General features: G+C 40.6%; 1 long non-coding RNA gene across 1 annotated transcript; it reads left to right on the forward strand.

Annotated features, from left to right (window-relative positions):
* The first annotated feature begins 1,709 nt into the window (after positions 1–1,709).
* Positions 1,710–7,471, forward strand: LOC140214480 (uncharacterized). Its single transcript, XR_011891410.1, has 4 exons — positions 1,710–1,827; positions 3,006–3,067; positions 5,932–6,154; positions 7,326–7,471. It is a non-coding gene; the product is annotated as an uncharacterized lncRNA (long non-coding RNA).
* Positions 7,472–8,234: the final 763 nt, after the last annotated feature.

Consider the following 8,234-nt stretch of genomic DNA (forward strand, 5'->3'; position numbering starts at 1 on the left):
TGCAGGTAGCCTGGGCACTTCAGGATTAGAGCACCCACCGCAAGGTCTCTACCCACATCCTTGCTATTTCCCTTTCGTATGCGCATATCACATTGCCTGTAAGGCCTCATTCACATCCCTATTATTTGCTTCGTCACAGCATGGTCAAAGGAAAATGACATGCCAGATATGCAACATAGTAGCATTTGAATAGGCAGGGGTGGCAACGGTGCCAGTACTGGCAATAATTTTCTACAGCGTTAGCCAGCTAATCTGATGCTTCATTAGAATTTGAATAGTGTGTTCTAGCATTTGTAAATATGACACAAAGAGGCCTTTTTGTAAGTTTACATATACCTGCATTCGAGAATATTTCTTCATTGTGTTAAGCATAACATGCACAGTATCTTCAATGTGGCACATTGGAATTGAACTGGCAACTGGCATCACACTCTGCTTGTGGTTGTCAGTAGAATGGCAAGCCACAGTTTCATTCTCGATCTTACATATATAGGCAGCACATGACAAGCTTGGAGAGTAGGTACTTAGTTTCATAATCTGACTTAAGCTGCACCATGCCATGTGGCATGGTGTTCAAAATATTTTCAATTTGTGTTTAAGACAGTTGCAGGCAGAGCGAAAGGAGGCTGTCGAAGGGCAGAGAAACAAATAGTACAAGCACTGTGCTATCAGCTGACGTTTATTAAAGCATCATGTACCCAGAAACCTATTAGATTGTGAACTTTGCATGCATTAAGAAAGGGACTCTAGTTATGAAATTCCTTTTGCTCGGCCTTGCATGGCTTATGCTTTAGCACATTGGTAGTGTAGTGCAGGCTCAAAGGTACCTGCTTTGCTAAGTGAATGTCATATCTAATGATGAACTCTAGCTCTGTGTAGATGATGAACTGCTAGCTATATTGGAAAACATAAAGTGATGTATGCTTCACCCTATAAGGGCAAAGAGAACCTTGTCTTTGCTAGTTGCCAAAAACCTTAAATTTTATGACAGTAGTAACTTTACAACACTTCTCTGAAGTGGTGATGCCAACTCTTGCCTTCATTCTAGTCGAGTCACACACTCTTGTCATTGCTTTGGGTGGGCAAATACCTGGTGAAATATTTTTAATAGCAAGGAAAGTTTTTATTCACAATGTAGCCAAGTGCAGGAAGCCTTGCTGCACACTGTGCATTACTTGTGTAACTGCAAATTGCACAGATAGTATGAAACTATTATGTTATCAGAAGTGGACCTGGCTAGAATTACACTGGTTTAAGGCTCTGCTATTAAACCAATTCTGCCCAGTCTTCCAATTTTATGAGTAGATAAATTGTACCATATTAACGAAGTTTTTACTTTATCTTGTGTTGTTTCGGTCTTTGGAAAGCAGTGTTAACTCCTCCTGTCATATGTATATCAGTCCGTACACCTACCATTCTCGTGGGTATTGAGATCTCTGATTCTATGCTGTACAATAAGGTTATTAGTTTCATAGTGATGCAAGAAGTTCTCCTCGGCAACTTTTGCAATCTGCATTCATTTGAGTCGTCTCAAGCTTTATTGAGCTGCTCCAGAACCTGCAAGTCGTGCTTTAAAACCGTTCTAAAGAGGCAGCAGTGCTGCTCCAAGAGCTGATCTAAAGTAAATTAGGCTACTTCCCACCCTACAAGCTTGTTTATGCCTTTTAAAAGGTTGGATCGATATGCTTATATTAGTTTGGATGGTTTGTTGGTGCTTGGTGCATTTGAATAGGTAATGCAAAACATTCTTCTTGACAGCCCCTGTTGAGGATGGCCGGCTCCCTGTTGTTGGCACTGACAACCGGTTCCTGGTACAGCCATCTAAAGGTGAACCGATAATTTTTTTTGTCAATTAAGGTTGATTTAAGAGAGTGGTTCTCATCCCATGTAATTTGTAAGAATGAACAAAATTGATTGCAGTACTTAATCGTGTAAAGAACATGCTGTGTATATATTCACCCCCCATAGGATGCTAACAAAGATCTTTTTTATTACTTTCAATTAACAATACACTCTGCCTCCTTGCAGAGAGCTGTTGTTTGCTTTGTTCTACAAGAGCAATTTAACCACTTTTAATGACTGTGATGAGATGCATCGTGAATGTAACATCTCTGAAGACTGTGAGACCTTCAGCGTGGTGCAGCATATACCAATGCTTGATTCAATACAGTGACAGAGGCACACATGCATTTGGCAGTCTGTGAGGTTGCAGCCTGTGATGCACCCATTGTCTCGAAGGTAACGAACCTATTCCTGTGTGACTGTTTATGATGAAGCTACTACGTGGCAGCTGCCACTACAGTCTCGTTTTTTTTTAGCTGACTACCACCACTCCATGGCTTTTGATCTGCTTTCACTGTGCCTCCATCTTTGTTGCAAACAGCATGACAGCAAAAGCACAATAGAAGCCTCTCTGGCTGGCATCACATGGAGTGAGGGACATGCTCATTTGTTCCTGCTAGCTCTTCCACTCTATGCACTCCAGATTGCAGTTTGTATTGCTAATTGCTGTGAAAGAGGATGTTTGTGACATATTTGGCAAGAATATTGCCAAATAATTTTTTTGCCTCGAACGAATTCACCCTCAAGTTCACAATGAATATTATTAAAAAATGTGCATTCACTGTGTTAGTAAGTACAGCATCCAGAGTTTTATCGGCTCCTGTGAGCTACTTATGAGCACCATATATCGTAATTCTGTTAATTTGCTTTTAGGTTTGTTGGGGGAAGTTACAGTTACCATGTTTATTTTATGCTGTTTTCAGTTCAGTGGGATCATTTCAAATATGATTTTAAATTCACTTTCGCACTCATTTATAACACATAACACTATTGCAAATTTTGTATGAAAAAATTTATGATTCAAAAAAAGTAATACACTAGAGTGCAAGTTCAAAGGAAGTGCATAATGTGTGCCCAGAGTGAGCTGTACTGCTTGATGTCCATATGTGTGCAATCTGTTTGCCACCCTGCAAGTATTATTCCAGTAATTTTTGTTTTTGCAGCTCTTGGGAAAGATGCCCAAAAAATTGACCCCACTGTTGGCACCATCAACGAGGCTGGAGAAGTAGGTGAACTTTTTGCACGAAAAAGTGTAGAAATTGAAAAATTAGTACACCACCTAAATAGGAATTACAGTGTGCTGCAGGCTGACATTCAGACACTCACACCACTGACTAGTAAGCAGCTTTCTTGCCTCTTCGCAGAAGGACAAGCAGTACTGTGACAGTAGCGTTGCTTAGCATTTCACAAAATCTTGTAATTGGCTTGATTGCTTGGTTTTCAAGTCGTTTGCTTTTCATTGCTAATTAACACTAGCAAGTTTAAACCTGCCAGCATTTCAGCGGAAGCAAAATACAAAAATAGCTGTGTGTTTGCATTGTAGCTGTGTACGTCAAGAGCCCAAGGTGGTGACAATTAATCCAGAGCCCTCCACTATGGCCTCCCTGATATCCCATGTCCTCATCCCAAAAACCTCCTCAATCAATCAAGTACATTGCAGTCATGACTTCATCGTCCTCACGGCATTTAAATTTGTGCCCTATGTAACGACCGTTTTGATTATGCAAAAAAGAGGTGAGGCGTGCAGACAGGACACAAGAGTAGAGGAGTGGACAACACGAATGCTGACTTTCAACTGAAGGGAGCACTGAGGCCAAAAAAGAAAGAAGACACAAAATCATCTGTGCAAGCTCTGGAATGGTAACACCACGTGTCAGTCAGGTACATGTGCCGGTCTACAGGAGAGGTAACTGTTAAGGCACTTAATCTCTTCCTTATGTAAGATAATCAAAGGCTGACTCACGCACGCACTTCCACCATTATAGATATTCCACGCCTCAGCCATAAGTCATGTTTCTTCATTCTTGTGCATGTACAATATTGCGCATTCATCTAACTGTGGTGTGCAGTTACAATCTTGGAAATGTGGGGAAAGATTAGAAGCCGATCCACCGGTTAACGACCTTTCATGTCCCATTAGCCTCTGATTGATACACCGGCCCGTTTGTCCTACGTAGAACTGGCCACAGCTGAGGGGAATTTTCTAAACCACACCCATACAACAATCAGTAAAACTGTTGTTCTTATTGCGCTTGGTAAAAGGCAAAAAAAGGAAAAGATATTTGTCCAGTGAAGCAAAATAAGAACAACAGTTTCACTGATTGTTGTATGGGTGTGGTTTATAAAATTCCCCTCAGCTGTGGCCAGTTCTCGGTACGACAAACGGGCCGGTGTATCAATTAAAGGCTAATGGAAAATGAAAGGTCCTTAACCGGTGGATCGCCTTCTAATCTTTCCCTACATTGCCAAGATTGTAACTGCACGCCAGAGTTAGATGAATTGCCAATATTGTACATGCACAAGAATGAAGAAACACGACTTATGGCAGAGGCGTGGAATATCTATAATGGTGGAAGTGCGTGCGTGAGTCAGCCTTCGATTACCTTACATAAGGAATAGATTAAGTACCTTAACAGTTACCTCTCATGTGGACCGACACATGTACCTGACTGACACGTGTTGTTACTATTCCAGAGCTTGCGCAGATGATTTTGTGTCTTCTTTCTTTTTTTGCCTCAGTGCTCCCTTCAGCTGATAGTCAGCATTCGTGTTGTCCACTCCTCTACTCTTGTGTCCTGTCTGCACGCCTCACCTCTTTCTTGCATAATGAATCCTTACCAACTAGCTAGCTCAGCTTTCTGTCATTCTAAGACCATTTTGACCCCAGTAATTTACATTTTCAGCTAGACACCAGCCAAAGGATTTAATGGTGAAAATGCATTCACCTAGGCAAAAAGTTAATGATTTAAATCCCTAAATCACTCCTTATCAGACAAATGTAGGTTGAATGACTGGAAGTCAACTGAGATGTGGTCGTGGTCACTGAGGTGTCTTCGTTGCTGTACTTCCAACCAGACGGTTCTAAACCTGGTGATCTTATGCTTTCTGATTTGTATGAGAAGCCACTTGCCACCTACTGGGTGAGCAATCTATTTGAGGACACGACTTGGAATCTCCATAAGTATTAACAATTTCATTCTATCTGTCTAGGCACTTTACTTCGTCCACGACAACCCCATTGTCATCTACCTAACACATTTATTCCTAGGTATCAGCTTTCAGTCTAATGCTGGGGATGAAGCCGTACATTTCCGTAGCCTCGTTACATGCCGACCACAGTGACTTGGAGATCGTCACTTTCTTTAATGCCATGAAATTCTTTGTATATGGCATGAAACAAGCATTCTTGGTCAATATAATCTGCGAAAAAGACACATAGGTGCTGTCAGTGGTCAGATGCCATTCAGGTGGTTGAGTTTCTCCAGCAGGTGGAGCTCATGATGAGTGAGAACCCTAAAAAATAGATTATCGGCATTGCAAAATGACTCTGCCAAGTCAATATTCAAACCTTCTGTGCATGTTTACATTAAGTGCCACTCCTAAGTAACATGTTCGCTTGCTCCCAAAGTGCCTGTGCAACCACAACATGTCTGGTTATGAACTTCTTTGGTCAAGCCACCCTCTTCTGAATATCTAAACCTGTACTCTGCTATGTATGTCAGGCATCACTGAGTGGGATACTAAACCAGCAGCCACACAATGATAAAAACTCAATAAATCTATTATTGTGGCAGCAGTACCCAACGTCAATGTGCATTATTGGATGTGGGCATGCAGCTAATATCGAAGCTGAATTCAGTCAATCATTAGGGCTGAAGGCAATATTATTTAACAGTCTTATAAGAAAGCAGCAAAAAAAATAATACTAAGTTATTTACAAATATACCAAAACTCGTCTGAATATTGTTGCAATTTCTGAAACCGTCATTGTGTCCTCAAATACCTAGTGCACATGATATGTTCAAGGTCTTAATTTTAATATTGTATTCCTATGTTTTCACACTACAGCATAATGCATTATTCTTGCAGGTGCACCTTGGCCATGGAAATTACATGGACAGGGACACATGGCAGCGGCTACTAGCTCTCCCTACGGACTCTGCCTTCTGCAAACAGTTGGCAGTGCGCCTCTGGGGGAGTGAAATCCTCTGTCAGAGGAGTCTGACAGGCTCACTGTCAAACCGGGCCATATCTAAAGGGGTGACAAGAGTATTTCCGGCCCTTTCTCCAGTCAAGGTGGCGTCAATGTCAGGTGAGTCCCAAGTCATCTACTTGTTAAACTCGTGGTTTCACTGGTCTTTGAAGTCAAGATTGCTCTAAGAAAATTGAGCCTTTTTTACCTGCCCTGGTTATGAAGTCAATATTTTTCAATTAACTTTAATGAATTTATGTATCATATTTCAGTTCTTAATGCTGATTTTAGATATAATATAACTTTGTTGTGTAGGGGCAACTATTCCAAAACGAAATAAAAATAACATACTAAGGTTACATGCCTCTATTTCGAGAAAGATGGCAAAATGAAATTTTGATAATAATTTGAAAGTAGCCTACAGAAGTACCAATATAGTATATTGAACTTCACTTTTTCAGTGTGGGAACACAGTTATAAGAAAGAAAGTAAAAATAAAGGAATTTGGAGTCAGCATTCATTAAAAATTTGCTTGCAAAATATCGCACACAACCTAAAGTTTCATTCTACCTGCTCCAAGGGCAGTGATATCAAGGCTGGCAGGTTGCAAAAAAGTAAAAAAAAAAAATTAATTGCATAAAGCAAAAAAAGAAACGCAGAAGAACACTCAAGATGGAGAGACATATGGGTAGAAAGATAATTTTATTTCTGAACCAAATTTGATGAAACTGCAGAGGCTTGTTCAGTTTCTTGTGCTGATTGTAAATATTTAATTACATTTAAATATGTCTAGTACCTCAGATAACTGCCATGTAACAACGCTGAACCTTATCATTCGTCCATTGTGATTAGTGACAGGTCTTCACGTACACCTGCTACAGTTGCACGTAAGGCTTTCATGCATAATGTTTGTCGTGGAGAACACATAATTTTGTACTGTTTGATGGTTTACTGCACAACACATTTACCTTAAACGTGTTCATTTGACTTCCATGGATGCGTGGCGAACTCGTGTTGACATATCGCCACAGTTTGCACACAGAAGTAGCAGCTTGATGACAAGGCTCTACTTCCACTCACCTTTGTGCATTTCTACTTCCCCATTACATAGTGAGTGGAAGCATGGCCTTGCCATCGAGCTTCTGCTTGTGTGCATGAACTGTGGTAATACTTCCAACCACTAGCAAGGCTTTTCCTGCCTTCAAGCTCACAATGGTGAATATTATTATGTCAAGTGGTAGGTCTATGCTGTCGGAACATTGTATTATGCTCGCTTTTTATTTCTTTGCAGACTCCTTTTTTCACTTCCTTCAAGTGAAAAAGTGTCCACCGGAGCAGATACAGAAAAGGCACAAATGCCTGCGGCAATACCTGGCGCAAAAGTGTGCTGACCTACGCCGCTGAGCTGGTTAGCTTGTTTTCATTATGTTTGCATCAGTGGCATGCCATCGAATAGTTGTGTGATCATTCTGAAATATAAAGTATTTGTCAACTAGTCATATTATTTCATAGAGACATGCTAGGATAAATGTGTGTCATAGATAGTGTGTTCTTAATGATAAAAGAAAGGCAGCTCTTTATGATGGAAACATGAACTTCCAGCTTTGTGTTTTGGACTTTCAAGCCTCTGCAATACCTCTTCTCAATGACTTTAATGCAGTGAACTCAGCTAAGGCGAATGTTCAAATATGATGAGTAAGTTGATTGTGTCTAGTTGGTTTCCCAAGGGCCTAATGTAGAAAAAAGTGCACTTGGGACAAAGTGTAGCCAATGTGCCTTTCGGATCAGCTGAACCTTCGTAGTCTGAGTGTGCAAAAGCTTGGCTTTTACAAATTACGTCCACTTGGCGAAAGGAAGAGTACACTTGGCCAATGGTTTTTATCAATGAGGTCTGGTCTCGTGTCGTTAAGACTGCATTCGTCTTGATGATATGCAAACGACTCTGCCAAAATCGGTTTCTATGCCCATGGCAACCACCTCGTAGCATGTTTCTTTTGGGATGAAATTTGGTGCAACTGACATGCCACTTTCATCACAGCAGATGATAAAATATCTGCATTGTCAACATGCTTAAATCACCACAGCGTGGGGCCTAATAGTGACATACCTCTATTAATCGAACAGCTCACATTTTACCCCTATATTTAAAAAAATGCTTTCTAATGATGCGATATGCTTTTTTTTTCTAGCTTTGGATGAA

The sequence above is a fragment of the Dermacentor andersoni genome, unplaced genomic scaffold (assembly GCF_023375885.2).
Source record: "Dermacentor andersoni unplaced genomic scaffold, qqDerAnde1_hic_scaffold ctg00000210.1, whole genome shotgun sequence".
NCBI classification, from domain to species: Eukaryota; Metazoa; Arthropoda; class Arachnida; order Ixodida; family Ixodidae; genus Dermacentor; species Dermacentor andersoni.